This window comes from Synchiropus splendidus, chromosome 3 (genome assembly GCF_027744825.2).
Source record: "Synchiropus splendidus isolate RoL2022-P1 chromosome 3, RoL_Sspl_1.0, whole genome shotgun sequence".
NCBI classification, from domain to species: Eukaryota; Metazoa; Chordata; class Actinopteri; order Syngnathiformes; family Callionymidae; genus Synchiropus; species Synchiropus splendidus.
This window is the reverse complement of record NC_071336.1, coordinates 1,856,127-1,876,244: the sequence shown is the minus strand read 5'-3', so window position 1 is coordinate 1,876,244 and position 20,118 is coordinate 1,856,127.

Sequence of the window (20,118 nt, the reverse complement as noted above, 5' to 3'; positions counted from 1 at the left end):
TAAAAATGTTGATAACTTTCGAAAAACACTTCAGGCAGCTTAGATATGATGTGCAACTACTAGAAAGACCCTTTCTGCTATAGTGGGAGGTGAAAATTTCATGTTCTAAAGGTTCCCTGCAAAGTTATGGCACAATGCGTAAAACGCGTTTTCAGACTGAGATAAGGTCGATTCCGGAACGCCAAATATAAAAATGTTGATAACTTTGGAAAAACACTTCAGACAGCTTAGATTTGATGCGCAACTACTAGAAAGAACCTTTCTGCTATAGTGGGAGGTCAAAATTTCATGTTCTGAAGCTTCCCTGGAAAGTTATGGGACAATGCAGAAAATGCATTTTCATCCAGAGATAAGGTAGATTCCAGAACGCCACACATAAAAATGTTGATAACTTTCAAAAAACACTTCAGACAGCTTAGATTTGAAGTGCAACGACTAGAAAGACCCTTTCTGCTATACTGGGAGGTTAAAATTTCATGTTCTGAAGCTTCCCTGCAAAGTTATGGCACAATGCAGAAAACGCGTTTTCAACCTGAGATAAGGTGGGTTCCGGAACGCCAAACATAAAAATGTTGATAACTTTGGAAAAACACTTCAGACAGCTTAGATTTGATGTGCAACTACTAGAAAGACCCTTTCTGCTACAGTGGGAGGTGAACATTTCATGTTCTGAAGCTTCCCTGAGAAGTTATGGCACAATGCAGAAAACGCGTTTTCAGCCTGAGATAAGGTCGATTCCGGAACGCCATACATAAAAATGTTGATAACTTTGGAAAAACACATCAGACAGCTTAGATTTGATGTGCAACTACTAGAAAGACCCTTTCTGCTATAGTGGGAGGTGAAAATTTCATGTTCTGAACTTTCCCTGAGAAGCTATGGCACAATGCAGAAAAAGCGCTTTCAGCCTGAGATAAGGTGGGTTCCGGAACGCCAATCGTAAAAATGTTGATTACTTAGGAACAACACTTCAGACAGCTTAGATTTGATGTGCAACTACTGGAAAGACCCTTTCTGCTATTGTGGGAGGTCAAAATTTCATGTTCTAAAGGTTCCCTGCAAAGTTATGGCACAATGCGTAAAACGCGTTTTCAGATTGAGATAAGGTCGATTCAGGAACGCCAAACATAAAAATGTTGATAACTTTGGAAAAACACTTCAGACAGCTTAGATTTGATGTTCAACTACTAGAAAGACCCTTTCTGCTATAGTTGGAGGTTAAAATTTCATGTTCGGAAGCTTCCATGCAAAGTTATGTCACATTGCAGACAATGCGTTTTCAGCCTGAGATAAGGTCGATTCTGGAACGCCAAACATAAAAATGTTGATAAGGTTCGAAAAACACTTCAGACAGCTGAGATTTGACGTGCAACTACTAGAAACACCCTTTCTGCTATAGTGGGAGGTCAAAATTTCATGTTCTGAAGCTTCCCTGGAAAGTTATGGGACAATGCAGAAAATGCATTTTCATCCTGAGATAAGGTCGATTCCGGAATGCCAAACAAAAAAATGTTGATAACTTTCGAAAAACACTTCAGACAGCTTAGATTTGCTGTGCAACTACTAGAAAGACCCTTTCTGCTATAGTGGGAGGTCAAAATTTGATGTTCTGAAGCTTCCTTGCAAAGTTATGGCACAATGCAGAAAATGCGTTTTCAGCCTGAGATAAGGTCGATTCTGAAACGCCAAACGTAAAAATGTTGATAACTTTGGAAAAACATTTCAGACAGCTTAGATTTGATGTGCAACTACTAGAAAGACCCTTTCTGCTGTAGTGGGAGGTGAAAATTTCATGTTCTGAAGATTCCCTGCAAAGTTATGGCACAATGCAGGAAACGCGTTTTCAGCCTGAGATAAGGTCGATTCAGGAACACCAAACATAAAAATGTTGAAAACTTTCGAAAAACACTTCAGACAGCTTAGATTTGATGTGCAACTACTAGAAAGACCCTTTCTGCTATAGTGGGAGGTGAACATTTCATGTTCTGAAGCTTCCCTGAGAAGTTATCGCACAATGCAGAAAACGCGTTTTCAGCCTGAGACAAGGTGGTTTCCGAAACGCCAAACGTAAAAATGTTGATAACTTTGGAACAACACTTCAGACAGCTTAGATTTGAGGTGCAACTACTAGAAAGACCCTTTCTGATATAGTGGATGGTGAAAATTCAAGGTCCTGAAGCTTCCCTGCAAAGTTATGGCACAATACGTAAAACGCGTTTTCAGCCTGAGATAAGGTCGATTCCGGAACGCCAAACATAAAAATGTTCAAAACTTTGGAAAAACACTTCAGACAGCTTAGATTTGATGTGCAACTACTAGAAAGACCTTTTCTGCGATAATGTTAGGTGAACATTTGATGTTCTGAAGCTTCCCTGAAAAGTTATGGCACAATGCGTAAAACGGGTTTTCAGCCAGAGATAAGGTCGATTCCGGAACGCCAAACATAAAAATGTTGATAACTTTGGAAAAACACTTCAGACAGCTTAGATTTGATGTGCAACTACTAGAAAGACCCTTTCTGCTTTATTGGGAGGTGAACATTTCATGTTCGGAAGCTTCCATGCCAAGTTATGGCACAAAGCCTAAAAAGCATTTTCAGCCTGAGATAAGGTCGATTCCGAAACGACAAACATAAAAATGTTGATAACTTTGGAAAAACACTTCAGACAGCTTAGATTTGATGCGCAACTACTAGAAAGAACCTTTCTGCTATAGTGGGAGGTCAAAATTTCATGTTCTGAAGCTTCCCTGGAAAGTTATGGGACAATGCAGAAAACAATTTTTCATCCTGAGATACGGTCGATTCTGTAACGCCAAACATTAAAATGTTGATAACTTTCGAAAAACACTTCAGACAGCTTAGATCTGATGTGCAACTACTAGAAAGACCCTTTCTGCTATAGTGGGAGGTGAACATTTCATGTTCTGAAGCTTCCCTGCAAAGTTATGGCACAATGCAGACAACGCGTTTTCAGCTTGAGATAAGGTGGGTTCCGGAACGCCAAACATAAAAATGTTGATAACTTTCGAAAAACACTTCAGGCAGCTTAGATTTGATGTGCAACTACTAGAAAGACCCTTTCTGCTATAGTGGGAGGTGAAAATTTCATGTTCTAAAGGTTCCCTGCAAAGTTATGGCACAATGCGTAAAACGCGTTTTCAGACTGAGATAAGGTCGATTCCGGAACGCCAAATATAAAAATGTTGATAACTTTGGAAAAACACTTCAGACAGCTTAGATTTGATGCGCAACTACTAGAAAGAACCTTTCTGCTATAGTGGGAGGTCAAAATTTCATGTTCTGAAGCTTCCCTGGAAAGTTATGGGACAATGCAGAAAATGCATTTTCATCCAGAGATAAGGTAGATTCCAGAACGCCACACATAAAAATGTTGATAACTTTCAAAAAACACTTCAGACAGCTTAGATTTGATGTGCAACTACTAGAAAGACCCTTTCTGCTACAGTGGGAGGTGAACATTTCATGTTCTGAAGCTTCCCTGAGAAGTTATGGCACAATGCAGAAAACGCGTTTTCAGCCTGAGATAAGGTCGATTCCGGAACGCCATACATAAAAATGTTGATAACTTTGGAAAAACACATCAGACAGCTTAGATTTGATGTGCAACTACTAGAAAGACCCTTTCTGCTATAGTGGGAGGTGAAAATTTCATGTTCTGAACTTTCCCTGAGAAGCTATGGCACAATGCAGAAAAAGCGCTTTCAGCCTGAGATAAGGTGGGTTCCGGAACGCCAATCGTAAAAATGTTGATTACTTTGGAACAACACTTCAGACAGCTTAGATTTGATGTGCAACTACTGGAAAGACCCTTTCTGCTATTGTGGGAGGTCAAAATTTCATGTTCTAAAGGTTCCCTGCAAAGTTATGGCACAATGCGTAAAACGCGTTTTCAGATTGAGATAAGGTCGATTCAGGAACGCCAAACATAAAAATGTTGATAACTTTGGAAAAACACTTCAGACAGCTTAGATTTGATGCGCAACTACTAGAAAGAACCTTTCTGCTATAGTGGGAGGTCAAAATTTCATGTTCTGAAGCTTCCCTGGAAAGTTATGGGACAATGCAGAAAATGCATTTTCATCCAGAGATAAGGTAGATTCCAGAACGCCACACATAAAAATGTTGATAACTTTCAAAAAACACTTCAGACAGCTTAGATTTGATGTGCAACTACTAGAAAGACCCTTTCTGCTACAGTGGGAGGTGAACATTTCATGTTCTGAAGCTTCCCTGAGAAGTTATGGCACAATGCAGAAAACGCGTTTTCAGCCTGAGATAAGGTCGATTCCGGAACGCCATACATAAAAATGTTGATAACTTTGGAAAAACACATCAGACAGCTTAGATTTGATGTGCAACTACTAGAAAGACCCTTTCTGCTATAGTGGGAGGTGAAAATTTCATGTTCTGAACTTTCCCTGAGAAGCTATGGCACAATGCAGAAAAAGCGCTTTCAGCCTGAGATAAGGTGGGTTCCGGAACGCCAATCGTAAAAATGTTGATTACTTTGGAACAACACTTCAGACAGCTTAGATTTGATGTGCAACTACTGGAAAGACCCTTTCTGCTGTTGTGGGAGGTCAAAATTTCATGTTCTAAAGGTTCCCTGCAAAGTTATGGCACAATGCGTAAAACGCGTTTTCAGATTGAGATAAGGTCGATTCAGGAACGCCAAACATAAAAATGTTGATAACTTTGGAAAAACACTTCAGACAGCTTAGATTTGATGTTCAACTACTAGAAAGACCCTTTCTGCTATAGTTGGAGGTTAAAATTTCATGTTCGGAAGCTTCCATGCAAAGTTATGTCACATTGCAGACAATGCGTTTTCAGCCTGAGATAAGGTCGATTCTGGAACGCCAAACATAAAAATGTTGATAAGGTTCGAAAAACACTTCAGACAGCTGAGATTTGACGTGCAACTACTAGAAACACCCTTTCTGCTATAGTGGGAGGTCAAAATTTCATGTTCTGAAGCTTCCCTGGAAAGTTATGGGACAATGCAGAAAATGCATTTTCATCCTGAGATAAGGTCGATTCCGGAATGCCAAACAAAAAAATGTTGATAACTTTCGAAAAACACTTCAGACAGCTTAGATTTGCTGTGCAACTACTAGAAAGACCCTTTCTGCTATAGTGGGAGGTCAAAATTTGATGTTCTGAAGCTTCCTTGCAAAGTTATGGCACAATGCAGAAAATGCGTTTTCAGACTGAGATAATGTCGATTCCGGATCGCCAAACATAAAAATGTTGATAACTTTGGAAAAACACTTCAGACAGCTTAGATTTGATGTGCAACTACTAGAAAGACCCTTTCTGCTATAGTTGGAGGTTAAAATTTCATGTTCGGAAGCTTCCATGCAAAGTTATGTCACAATGCAGACAATGCGTTTTCAGCCTGAGATAAGGTCGATTCTGGAACGCCAAACATAAAAATGTTGATAAGGTTCGAAAAACACTTCAGACAGCTGAGATTTGACCTGCAACTACTAGCCTTTCTGCTATAGTGGGACGTGAAAATTTCATGTTCTGAAGCTTCCCTGAGAAGTTATCGCACAATGCAGAAAACGCGTTTTCAGCCTGAGACAAGGTGGTTTCCGAAACGCCAAACGTAAAAATGTTGATAACTTTGGAACAACACTTCAGACAGCTTAGATTTGAGGTGCAACTACTAGAAAGACCCTTTCTGATATAGTGGATGGTGAAAATTCAAGGTCCTGAACCTTCCCTGCAAAGTTATGGCACAATACGTAAAACGCGTTTTCAGCCTGAGATAAGGTCGATTCCGGAACGCCAAACATAAAAATGTTCAAAACTTTGGAGAAACACTTCAGACAGCTTAGATTTGATGTGCAACTACTAGAAAGACCTTTTCTGCGATAATGTTAGGTGAACATTTGATGTTCTGAAGCTTCCCTGAAAAGTTATGGCACAATGCGTAAAACGCGTTTTCAGCCAGAGATAAGGTCGATTCCGGAACGCCAAACATAAAAATGTTGATAACTTTGGAAAAACACTTCAGACAGCTTAGATTTGATGTGCAACTACTAGAAAGACCCTTTCTGCTTTATTGGGAGGTGAACATTTCATGTTCGGAAGCTTCCATGCCAAGTTATGGCACAAAGCCTAAAAAGCATTTTCAGCCTGAGATAAGGTCGATTCCGAAACGACAAACATAAAAATGTTGATAACCTTCGAAAAGCACTTCAGACAGCTTAGATTTGATGTGCAACTACAAGAAAGACCCTTTCTGCTATAGTGTTAGGTCAAAATTTCATGTTCTGAAGCTTCCCTGGAAAGTTATGGGACAATGCAGAAAACGATTTTTCATCCTGAGATACGGTCGATTCTGTAACGCCAAACATTAAAATGTTGATAACTTTCGAAAAACACTTCAGACAGCTTAGATTTGATGAGCAACTACTAGAAAGACCCTTTCTGCTATAGTGGGAGTTGAACATTTCATGTTCTGAAGCTTCCCTGAGAAGTTATGGCACAATGCAGAAAACGCGTTTTCAGCCTGAGACAAGGTGGTTTCCGAAACGCCAAACGTAAAAATGTTGATAACTTTGGAACAACACTTCAGACAGCTTAGATTTAATGTGCAACTACTAGAAATACCCTTTCTGCTATAGTGGGAGGTGAAAATTTCATTTTCTGAAGCTTCCCTGCAAAGTTATGGCACAATGCAGACCACGCGTTTTCAGCCTGAGATAAGGTCGATTCTGAAACGCCAAACGTGAAAATGTTGATAACTTTGGAAAAACATTTCAGACAGCTTAGATTTGATGTGCAACTACTAGAAAGACCCTTTCTGCTGTAGTGGGAGGTGAAAATTTCATGTTCTGAAGATTCCCTGCAAAGTTATGGCACAATGCAGGAAACGCGTTTTCAGCCTGAGATAAGGTCGATTCAGGAACACCAAACATAAAAATGTTGAAAACTTTCGAAAAACACTTCAGACAGCTTAGATTTGATGTGCAACTACTAGAAAGACCCTTTCTGCTATAGTGGGAGGTGAACATTTCATGTTCTGAACTTTCCCTGAGAAGCTATGGCACAATGCAGAAAAAGCGCTTTCAGCCTGAGATAAGGTGGGTTCCGGAACGCCAATCGTAAAAATGTTGATTACTTTGGAACAACACTTCAGACAGCTTAGATTTGATGTGCAACTACTGGAAAGACCCTTTCTGCTATTGTGGGAGGTCAAAATTTCATGTTCTAAAGGTTCCCTGCAAAGTTATGGCACAATGCGTAAAACGCGTTTTCAGATTGAGATAAGGTCGATTCAGGAACGCCAAACATAAAAATGTTGATAACTTTGGAAAAACACTTCAGACAGCTTAGATTTGATGTTCAACTACTAGAAAGACCCTTTCTGCTATAGTTGGAGGTTAAAATTTCATGTTCGGAAGCTTCCATGCAAAGTTATGTCACATTGCAGACAATGCGTTTTCAGCCTGAGATAAGGTCGATTCTGGAACGCCAAACATAAAAATGTTGATAAGGTTCGAAAAACACTTCAGACAGCTTAGATTTGATGTGCAACTACTAGAAAGACCCTTTCTGCTATAGTGGGAGGTGAACATTTCATGTTCTGAAGCTTCCCTGAGAAGTTATCGCACAATGCAGAAAACGCGTTTTCAGCCTGAGACAAGGTGGTTTCCGAAACGCCAAACGTAAAAATGTTGATAACTTTGGAACAACACTTCAGACAGCTTAGATTTGAGGTGCAACTACTAGAAAGACCCTTTCTGATATAGTGGATGGTGAAAATTCAAGGTCCTGAAGCTTCCCTGCAAAGTTATGGCACAATACGTAAAACGCGTTTTCAGCCTGAGATAAGGTCGATTCCGGAACGCCAAACATAAAAATGTTCAAAACTTTGGAAAAACACTTCAGACAGCTTAGATTTGATGTGCAACTACTAGAAAGACCTTTTCTGCGATAATGTTAGGTGAACATTTGATGTTCTGAAGCTTCCCTGAAAAGTTATGGCACAATGCGTAAAACGCGTTTTCAGCCAGAGATAAGGTCGATTCCGGAACGCCAAACATAAAAATGTTGATAACTTTGGAAAAACACTTCAGACAGCTTAGATTTGATGTGCAACTACTAGAAAGACCCTTTCTGCTTTATTGGGAGGTGAACATTTCATGTTCGGAAGCTTCCATGCCAAGTTATGGCACAAAGCCTAAAAAGCATTTTCAGCCTGAGATAAGGTCGATTCCGAAACGACAAACAAAAAAATGTTGATAACTTTCGAAAAACACTTCAGACAGCTTAGATTTGATGTGCAACTACTAGAAAGACCCTTTCTGCTATAGTGTTAGGTCAAAATTTCATGTTCTGAAGCTTCCCTGAGAAGTTATGGCACAATGCAGAAAACAATTTTTCATCCTGAGATACGGTCGATTCTGTAACGCCAAACATTAAAATGTTGATAACTTTCGAAAAACACTTCAGACAGCTTAGATCTGATGTGCAACTACTAGAAAGACCCTTTCTGCTATATTGGGAGGTGAACATTTCATGTTCTGAAGCTTCCCTGCAAAGTTATGGCACAATGCAGACAACGCGTTTTCAGCATGAGATAAGGTGGGTTCCGGAACGCCAAACATAAAAATGTTGATAACTTTCGAAAAACACTTCAGGCAGCTTAGATATGATGTGCAACTACTAGAAAGACCCTTTCTGCTATAGTGGGAGGTGAAAATTTCATGTTCTAAAGGTTCCCTGCAAAGTTATGGCACAATGCGTAAAACGCGTTTTCAGACTGAGATAAGGTCGATTCCGGAACGCCAAATATAAAAATGTTGATAACTTTGGAAAAACACTTCAGACAGCTTAGATTTGATGCGCAACTACTAGAAAGAACCTTTCTGCTATAGTGGGAGGTCAAAATTTCATGTTCTGAAGCTTCCCTGGAAAGTTATGGGACAATGCAGAAAATGCATTTTCATCCAGAGATAAGGTAGATTCCAGAACGCCACACATAAAAATGTTGATAACTTTCAAAAAACACTTCAGACAGCTTAGATTTGAAGTGCAACTACTAGAAAGACCCTTTCTGCTATACTGGGAGGTTAAAATTTCATGTTCTGAAGCTTCCCTGCAAAGTTATGGCACAATGCAGAAAACGCGTTTTCAACCTGAGATAAGGTGGGTTCCGGAACGCCAAACATAAAAATGTTGATAACTTTGGAAAAACACTTCAGACAGCTTAGATTTGATGTGCAACTACTAGAAAGACCCTTTCTGCTACAGTGGGAGGTGAACATTACATGTTCTGAAGCTTCCCTGAGAAGTTATGGCACAATGCAGAAAACGCGTTTTCAGCCTGAGATAAGGTCGATTCCGGAACGCCATACATAAAAATGTTGATAACTTTGGAAAAACACATCAGACAGCTTAGATTTGATGTGCAACTACTAGAAAGACCCTTTCTGCTATAGTGGGAGGTGAAAATTTCATGTTCTGAACTTTCCCTGAGAAGCTATGGCACAATGCAGAAAAAGCGCTTTCAGCCTGAGATAAGGTGGGTTCCGGAACGCCAATCGTAAAAATGTTGATTACTTAGGAACAACACTTCAGACAGCTTAGATTTGATGTGCAACTACTGGAAAGACCCTTTCTGCTATTGTGGGAGGTCAAAATTTCATGTTCTAAAGGTTCCCTGCAAAGTTATGGCACAATGCGTAAAACGCGTTTTCAGATTGAGATAAGGTCGATTCAGGAACGCCAAACATAAAAATGTTGATAACTTTGGAAAAACACTTCAGACAGCTTAGATTTGATGTTCAACTACTAGAAAGACCCTTTCTGCTATAGTTGGAGGTTAAAATTTCATGTTCGGAAGCTTCCATGCAAAGTTATGTCACATTGCAGACAATGCGTTTTCAGCCTGAGATAAGGTCGATTCTGGAACGCCAAACATAAAAATGTTGATAAGGTTCGAAAAACACTTCAGACAGCTGAGATTTGACGTGCAACTACTAGAAACACCCTTTCTGCTATAGTGGGAGGTCAAAATTTCATGTTCTGAAGCTTCCCTGGAAAGTTATGGGACAATGCAGAAAATGCATTTTCATCCTGAGATAAGGTCGATTCCGGAATGCCAAACAAAAAAATGTTGATAACTTTCGAAAAACACTTCAGACAGCTTAGATTTGCTGTGCAACTACTAGAAAGACCCTTTCTGCTATAGTGGGAGGTCAAAATTTGATGTTCTGAAGCTTCCTTGCAAAGTTATGGCACAATGCAGAAAATGCGTTTTCAGCCTGAGATAAGGTCGATTCTGAAACGCCAAACGTAAAAATGTTGATAACTTTGGAAAAACATTTCAGACAGCTTAGATTTGATGTGCAACTACTAGAAAGACCCTTTCTGCTGTAGTGGGAGGTGAAAATTTCATGTTCTGAAGATTCCCTGCAAAGTTATGGCACAATGCAGGAAACGCGTTTTCAGCCTGAGATAAGGTCGATTCAGGAACACCAAACATAAAAATGTTGAAAACTTTCGAAAAACACTTCAGACAGCTTAGATTTGATGTGCAACTACTAGAAAGACCCTTTCTGCTATAGTGGGAGGTGAACATTTCATGTTCTGAAGCTTCCCTGAGAAGTTATCGCACAATGCAGAAAACGCGTTTTCAGCCTGAGACAAGGTGGTTTCCGAAACGCCAAACGTAAAAATGTTGATAACTTTGGAACAACACTTCAGACAGCTTAGATTTGAGGTGCAACTACTAGAAAGACCCTTTCTGATATAGTGGATGGTGAAAATTCAAGGTCCTGAAGCTTACCTGCAAAGTTATGGCACAATACGTAAAACGCGTTTTCAGCCTGAGATAAGGTCGATTCCGGAACGCCAAACATAAAAATGTTCAAAACTTTGGAAAAACACTTCAGACAGCTTAGATTTGATGTGCAACTACTAGAAAGACCTTTTCTGCGATAATGTTAGGTGAACATTTGATGTTCTGAAGCTTCCCTGAAAAGTTATGGCACAATGCGTAAAACGCGTTTTCAGCCAGAGATAAGGTCGATTCCGGAACGCCAAACATAAAAATGTTGATAACTTTGGAAAAACACTTCAGACAGCTTAGATTTGATGTGCAACTACTAGAAAGACCCTTTCTGCTTTATTGGGAGGTGAACATTTCATGTTCGGAAGCTTCCATGCCAAGTTATGGCACAAAGCCTAAAAAGCATTTTCAGCCTGAGATAAGGTCGATTCCGAAACGACAAACATAAAAATGTTGATAACTTTCGAAAAACACTTCAGACAGCTTAGATTTGATGTGCAACTACTAGAAAGACCCTTTCTGCTATAGTGTTAGGTCAAAATTTCATGTTCTGAAGCTTCCCTGGAAAGTTATGGGACAATGCAGAAAACAATTTTTCATCCTGAGATACGGTCGATTCTGTAACGCCAAACATTAAAATGTTGATAACTTTCGAAAAACACTTCAGACAGCTTAGATCTGATGTGCAACTACTAGAAAGACCCTTTCTGCTATAGTGGGAGGTGAACATTTCATGTTCTGAAGCTTCCCTGCAAAGTTATGGCACAATGCAGACAACGCGTTTTCAGCTTGAGATAAGGTGGGTTCCGGAACGCCAAACATAAAAATGTTGATAACTTTCGAAAAACACTTCAGGCAGCTTAGATTTGATGTGCAACTACTAGAAAGACCCTTTCTGCTATAGTGGGAGGTGAAAATTTCATGTTCTAAAGGTTCCCTGCAAAGTTATGGCACAATGCGTAAAACGCGTTTTCAGACTGAGATAAGGTCGATTCCGGAACGCCAAATATAAAAATGTTGATAACTTTGGAAAAACACTTCAGACAGCTTAGATTTGATGCGCAACTACTAGAAAGAACCTTTCTGCTATAGTGGGAGGTCAAAATTTCATGTTCTGAAGCTTCCCTGGAAAGTTATGGGACAATGCAGAAAATGCATTTTCATCCAGAGATAAGGTAGATTCCAGAACGCCACACATAAAAATGTTGATAACTTTCAAAAAACACTTCAGACAGCTTAGATTTGAAGTGCAACTACTAGAAAGACCCTTTCTGCTATACTGGGAGGTTAAAATTTCATGTTCTGAAGCTTCCCTGCAAAGTTATGGCACAATGCAGAAAACGCGTTTTCAACCTGAGATAAGGTGGGTTCCGGAACGCCAAACATAAAAATGTTGATAACTTTTGGAAAAACACTTCAGACAGCTTAGATTTGATGTGCAACTACTAGAAAGACCCTTTCTGCTACAGTGGGAGGTGAACATTTCATGTTCTGAAGCTTCCCTGAGAAGTTATGGCACAATGCAGAAAACGCGTTTTCAGCCTGAGATAAGGTCGATTCCGGAACTGAAAACTCAGTTTTCAGACTGAGATAATGTCGATTCCGGATCGCCAAACATAAAAATGTTGATAACTTTGGAAAAACACTTCAGACAGCTTAGATTTGAGGTGCAACTACTAGAAAGACCCTTTCTGCTATAGTTGGAGGTTAAAATTTCATGTTCGGAAGCTTCCATGCAAAGTTATGTCACAATGCAGACAATGCGTTTTCAGCCTGAGATAAGGTCGATTCTGGAACGCCAAACATAAAAATGTTGATAAGGTTCGAAAAACACTTCAGACAGCTGAGATTTGACGTGCAACTACTAGCCTTTCTGCTATAGTGGGACGTGAAAATTTCATGTTCTGAAGCTTCCCTGAGAAGTTATGGCACAATGCAGAAAACGCGTTTTCAGGCGGAGATAAGGTGGTTTCCAAATCGCCAAAGGTAAAAATGTTGATTACTTTGGAACAACACTTCTGACAGCTTAGATTTAATGTGCAACTACTAGAAAGACCCTTTCTGCTATAGTGGGAGGTCAAAATTTCATGTTCTGAAGCTTCCCATGGAAAGTTATGGGACAATGCAGAAAACGATTTTTCATCCTCAGATAAGGTCGATTACGGAACGCGAAACATAAAAATGTTCATAACTTTCGAAAAACACTTCAGACAGCTTATATTTGATGTGCAACTACTAGAAAGACCCTTTCTGGTATAGTGGGACGTGAAAATTTCATGTGCTGAAGCTTCCCTGCAAAGTTATGGCACAATGCAGAAAACGCGTTTTCAGCTTGTGATAAGGTGGGTTCCAGAACGCCAAACATAAAAATGTTGATAACTTTCGAATAACATTTTAGACAGCTTAGATTTGAAGTGCAACTACTAGAAAGACCCTTTCTGCTATACTGGGAGGTTAAAATTTCATGTTCTGAAGCTTCCCTGCAAAGTTATGGCACAATGCAGAAAACGCGTTTTCAACCTGAGATAAGGTGGGTTCCGGAACGCCAAACATAAAAATGTTGATAACTTTGGAAAAACACTTCAGACAGCTTAGATTTGATGTGCAACTACTAGAAAGACCCTTTCTGCTACAGTGGGAGGTGAACATTTCATGTTCTGAAGCTTCCCTGAGAAGTTATGGCACAATGCAGAAAACGCGTTTTCAGCCTGAGATAAGGTCGATTCCGGAACGCCATACATAAAAATGTTGATAACTTTGGAAAAACACATCAGACAGCTTAGATTTGATGTGCAACTACTAGAAAGACCCTTTCTGCTATAGTGGGAGGTGAAAATTTCATGTTCTGAACTTTCCCTGAGAAGCTATGGCACAATGTAGAAAAAGCGCTTTCAGCCTGAGATAAGGTGGGTTCCGGAACGCCAATCGTAAAAATGTTGATTACTTTGGAACAACACTTCAGACAGCTTAGATTTTATGTGCAACTACTGGAAAGACCCTTTCTGCTATTGTGGGAGGTCAAAATTTCATGTTCTAAAGGTTCCCTGCAAAGTTATGGCACAATGCGTAAAACGCGTTTTCAGATTGAGATAAGGTCGATTCAGGAACGCCAAACATAAAAATGTTGATAACTTTGGAAAAACACTTCAGACAGCTTAGATTTGATGTTCAACTACTAGAAAGACCCTTTCTGCTATAGTTGGAGGTTAAAATTTCATGTTCGGAAGCTTCCATGCAAAGTTATGTCACATTGCAGACAATGCGTTTTCAGCCTGAGATAAGGTCGATTCTGGAACGCCAAACATAAAAATGTTGATAAGGTTCGAAAAACACTTCAGACAGCTGAGATTTGACGTGCAACTACTAGAAACACCCTTTCTGCTATAGTGGGAGGTCAAAATTTCATGATCTGAAGCTTCCCTGGAAAGTTATGGGACAATGCAGAAAATGCATTTTCATCCTGAGATAAGGTCGATTCCGGAATGCCAAACAAAAAAATGTTGATAACTTTCGAAAAACACTTCAGACAGCTTAGATTTGCTGTGCAACTACTAGAAAGACCCTTTCTGCTATAGTGGGAGGTCAAAATTTGATGTTCTGAAGCTTCCTTGCAAAGTTATGGCACAATGCAGAAAATGCGTTTTCAGACTGAGATAATGTCGATTCCGGATCGCCAAACGTAAAAATGTTGATAACTTTGGAAAAACACTTCAGACAGCTTAGATTTGATGTGCAACTACTAGAAAGACCCTTTCTGCTATAGTTGGAGGTTAAAATTTCATGTTCGGAAGCTTCCATGCAAAGTTATGTCACAATGCAGACAATGCGTTTTCAGCCTGAGATAAGGTCGATTCTGGAACGCCAAACATAAAAATGTTGATAAGGTTCGAAAAACACTTCAGACAGCTGAGATTTGACGTGCAACTACTAGCCTTTCTGCTATAGTGGGACGTGAAAATTTCATGTTCTGAAGCTTCCCTGAGAAGTTATGGCACAATGCAGAAAACGCGTTTTCAGGCGGAGATAAGGTGGTTTCCAAATCGCCAAAGGTAAAAATGTTGATTACTTTGGAACAACACTTCTGACAGCTTAGATTTAATGTGCAACTACTAGAAAGACCCTTTCTGCTATAGTGGGAGGTCAAAATTTCATGTTCTGAAGCTTCCCATGGAAAGTTATGGGACAATGCAGAAAACGATTTTTCATCCTCAGATAAGGTCGATTACGGAACGCGAAACATAAAAATGTTCATAACTTTCGAAAAACACTTCAGACAGCTTATATTTGATGTGCAACTACTAGAAAGACCCTTTCTGGTATAGTGGGACGTGAAAATTTCATGTGCTGAAGCTTCCCTGCAAAGTTATGGCACAATGCAGAAAACGCGTTTTCAGCTTGTGATAAGGTGGGTTCCAGAACGCCAAACATAAAAATGTTGATAACTTTCGAAAAACATTTTAGACAGCTTAGATTTGATGTTCAAATACTAGAAAGACCCTTTCTGCTATAGTGGGAGGTTAAAATTTCATGTTCGAAAGCTTCCATGCAAAGTTATGGCACAATGCCGAAAACGCATTTTCAGTCTGAGATAAGGTCGATTCCGGGACGCCAAACATAAAAATGTTGATAACTTTCGAAAAACACTTCAGACAGCTTAGATTTGATGTGCATCTACTAGAAAGACCCATTCTGCTATAGTGGGACCTGAAAATTTCATGTTCTGAAGCTTCCCTGCAAAGTTATGGCACAATGCAGAAAACGCGTTTTCAGCTTGTGATAACGTGGGTTCCGGAACGCCAAACATAAAAATGTTGATATCTTAAGAAAAACACTTCAGACAGCTTAGATTTGATGTGCAAATACTAGAAAGACCCTTTCTGCTGTAGTGGGATGTGAAAATTTCATGTTCTGAAGCTTCCCTGCAAAGTTATCGGACAAAGCAGAAAACGATTTTTCATCCTGAGATAAGGTCGATTCCGGAACGCCAAACATAAAAATGTTGATAACTTTCGAAAAACACTTCAGACAGCTTAGATCTGATGTGCAAATACTAGAAAGACCCTTTCTGCTATAGTGGGACGTGAAAATTTCATGTTCTGAAGCTTCCCAGCAAAGTTATGGCACAATGCCGAAAACGCGTTTTCAGCCTGAGATAAGGTCGATTCTGGAACGCCAAACGTAAAAATGTTGATAAATTTGGAAAAACATTTCAGATAGCTTAGATTTGATGTGCAACTACTAGAAAGACCCTTTCTGCTGTAGTGGGAGGTGAAAATTTCATGTTCTGAAGATTCCTTGCAAAGTTATGGCACAATGCAGGAAACGCGTTTTCAGCCTGAGAAAAAGTCGATTCAGGAACACCAAACATAAAAATGTTGAAAACTTTCGAAAAACACATCGGACAGCTTAGATTTGAGGTGCAACTACTAGAAAGACCCTTTCTGGTATAGTGGGAGGTGAAAATTTCAAGTTCGGAAGCTTCCCTGCAAAGTTATGGGACAATGCAGAAAACGATTTTTCATCCTGAGATAAGGTCGATTCCGGAACGCCAAACATAAAAATGTTGATAACTTTCGAAAAACACTTCAGACAGCTTAGATTTCATGTGCAACTACTAGAAAGACCCTTTCTGCTATAGTAGGAGGTGAACATTTCATGTTGTGAAGCTTCCCTGAGAAGTTATGGCACAATGCAGAAAACGCGTTTTCAGCCTGAGACAAGGTGGTTTCCGAAAGGCCAAACGTAAAAATGTTGATAACTTTGGAACAACACTTCAGATAGCTTAGATTTAATGTGCAACTACTAGAAATACCCTTTCTGCTATAGTGGGAGGTGAAAATTTCATTTTCTGAACCTTCCCTGCAAAGTTATGGCACAATGCGTAAAACGCGTTTTCAGCCTGAGATAAGGTCGATTCCGGAACACCAAACATAAAAATGTTGATAACTTTGGAAAAACACTTCAGACAGCTTACATTTGATGTGCAACTACTAGAAAGGCACAATGCGTAAAACGCGTTTTCAGCCTAAGATAAGGTCGATTCCGGAACGCCAAAAATAAAAATGTTGATAACTTTGGAAAAACACATCAGACAACTTAGATTTGATCTGCAACTACTAGAAAGACCCTTTCTGCTGTAGTGGGAGGTGAAAATTTCATTTTCTGAAGCATCCCTGCAAAGTTATGGCACAATGCCGAAAACGCGTTTTCAGCCTGAGATAAGGTGGGTTCCGGAACGCCAAAAATAAAAATGTTGATAACTTTGGAAAAACACATCAGACAACTTAGATTGGATCTGCAACTACTAGAAAGACCCTTTCTGCTGTAGTGGGAGGTGAAAATTTCATTTTCTGAAGCTTCCCTGCAAAGTTATGGCACAATGCCGAAAACGCGTTTTCAGCCTGAGATAAGGTCGATTCCGGAACGCCAAACATAAAAATGTTGATAACTTTCGAAAAACACTTCAGACAGCTTAGATTTCATGTGCAACTACTAGAAAGACCCTTTCTGCTATAGTAGGAGGTGAACATTTCATGTTGTGAAGCTTCCCTGAGAAGTTATGGCACAATGCAGAAAACGCGTTTTCAGCCTGAGACAAGGTGGTTTCCGAAAGGCCAAACGTAAAAATGTTGATAACTTTGGAACAACACTTCAGATAGCTTAGATTTAATGTGCAACTACTAGAAATACCCTTTCTGCTATAGTGGGAGGTGAAAATTTCATTTTCTGAACCTTCCCTGCAAAGTTATGGCACAATGCGTAAAACGCGTTTTCAGCCTGAGATAAGGTCGATTCCGGAACACCAAACATAAAAATGTTGATAACTTTGGAAAAACACTTCAGACAGCTTACATTTGATGTGCAACTACTAGAAAGGCACAATGCGTAAAACGCGTTTTCAGCCTAAGATAAGGTCGATTCCGGAACGCCAAAAATAAAAATGTTGATAACTTTGGAAAAACACATCAGACAACTTAGATTTGATCTGCAACTACTAGAAAGACCCTTTCTGCTGTAGTGGGAGGTGAAAATTTCATTTTCTGAAGCATCCCTGCAAAGTTATGGCACAATGCCGAAAACGCGTTTTCAGCCTGAGATAAGGTGGGTTCCGGAACGCCAAAAATAAAAATGTTGATAACTTTGGAAAAACACATCAGACAACTTAGATTGGATCTGCAACTACTAGAAAGACCCTTTCTGCTGTAGTGGGAGGTGAAAATTTCATTTTCTGAAGCTTCCCTGCAAAGTTATGGCACAATGCCGAAAACGCGTTTTCAGCCTGAGATAAGGTGGGTTCCGGAACGCCAAACATAAAAATGTTGATAATTTTGGAAAAACACTTCAGACAGCTTAGATTTGATGTGCAACTTCTAAAAAACCCTTTCTGCTATAGTGGGGGGTGAAAATTTCATTTTCTGAAGCTTCCCTGCAAAGTTATGGCACAAAGCATAAAAAGCGTTTTCAGCCTGAGATAAGGTAGATTCCGGAACGCCAAACATAAAAATGTTGATAACTTTGGAAAAACTCATCAGACAGCTTAGATTTGATGTGCAACTACTAGAAAGACACTTTCTGCAATAGTGGGAGGTTAAAATTTCATGTTCTGAAGCTTCCCTGCAAAGTTATGGCGCAATGCAGAAAATGCGTTTTCAGCCTGAGATAAGGTGGGTTCCGGAACGCCGAACATAAAAATGTTGATAACTTTGGAAAAACACTTCAGACGGCTTAGATTTGATGTGCAACTACTAGAAAGACCCATTCTGCTATAGTGGGAGGTGAAAATTTCATTTTCTGAAGCTTCCCTGTAAAGTTATGGCACAATGCGTAAAACACGTTTTCAGCCTGAGATAAGGTCGATTCCAGAACGCCAAGCATAAAAATGTTGATAACTTTGGAAAAACACTTTATACTGCTTAGATTTGATGTGCAACTACTAGAAAGACCCTTTCAGCAATAGTGGGAGGTGAACATTTCATGTTCTGAAGCTTCCCTGAGAAGTTATGGCACAATGCAGAAAACGCGTTTTCAGCCTGAGATAAGGTGGGTTCCGAAACGCCAAACTTAAAAATGTTGATAACTTTGGAAAAACACTTCAGACAGCTTAGATTTGATGTGCAACTACTAGAAAGACCCATTCTGCTATAGTGGGAGGTGAAAATTTCATTTTCTGAATCTTCCCTGTGAATTAATGGCTCAATGCACAAAATGCGTTTTCAGCCTGAGATAAGGTGGGTTCCGGAACTCACCTTCACCACCTTCACCTTCTTCTGCCGCTTATCCGGGGTCGGGTCGCGGAGGCAGCATTCGGAGCAAGGAAGCCCAAACTTCCCGGTCCACACAAACCTCCTCCAGCTCCTCCCGGGGGATCCCGAGGCGTTTCCAGGCCAGACCGGAGACATAATCTCTCCAGCGAGTCCTGGGTCTTCCCCGGGGTCTCCTCCCGGTAGGACATGCCCGGAACACCTCCCCAGGGAGGCGTCCAGGGGGCATCCGGATCAGATGCCCGAGCCACCTCAGCTGGTTCCTCTCGATGTGGAGGAGCAGCGGCTCCACGCCGAGCTCCTCCCGGATGACCGAACTCCTCACCCTATCTCTAAGGGTGCGCCCAGCCACCCTGCGGAGGAAACTCATCTCAGCCGCTTGTATCCGCGATCTCATCCTTTTGGTCACTACCCAAAGCTCGTGACCATAGGTGAGGGTGGGAACGTAGATCGATCGGTAAATCGAGAGCTTCGTCTTGTGACTCAGCTCTCTCTTCACCACGACGGTCCGATACAGCGACCGCATCACTGCCGCCGCTGCACCAACCCGTCTATCAATCTCACGCTCCCTTTTTCCCTCACTCGAGAACAAGACCCCGAGATACTTAAACTCCGCCACTTGAGGCAAGAACTCTCCACCAACCTGGAGAGAGCAAACCACCGTGTTCCGGCCGAGAACCATGGCCTCAGACTTGGAGGTGCTGATCCTCATCCCGGCCGCTTCACACTCGGCTGCAAACCGACCCAGCGCATGCTGAAGGTCCCGGTCCGATGAGGCCAGCAGAACAACATCGTCCGCAAATAGCAGAGATGAAATTCTGTGGTTCCCGAACCGGATCCCCTCCGCCCCCTGGCTACGCCTAGAAATTCTGTCCATAAAAGTGATGAACAGAACCGGTGACAAAGGGCAGCCCTGGCGGAGACCAACATGCACCGGGAACAGGTCTGATTTCCTGCCGGCAATGCGAACCATGCTCCTGCTCCGGTCATACAAGGAGCGGACAGCCCCAAGCAGAGGGTCCCGCACC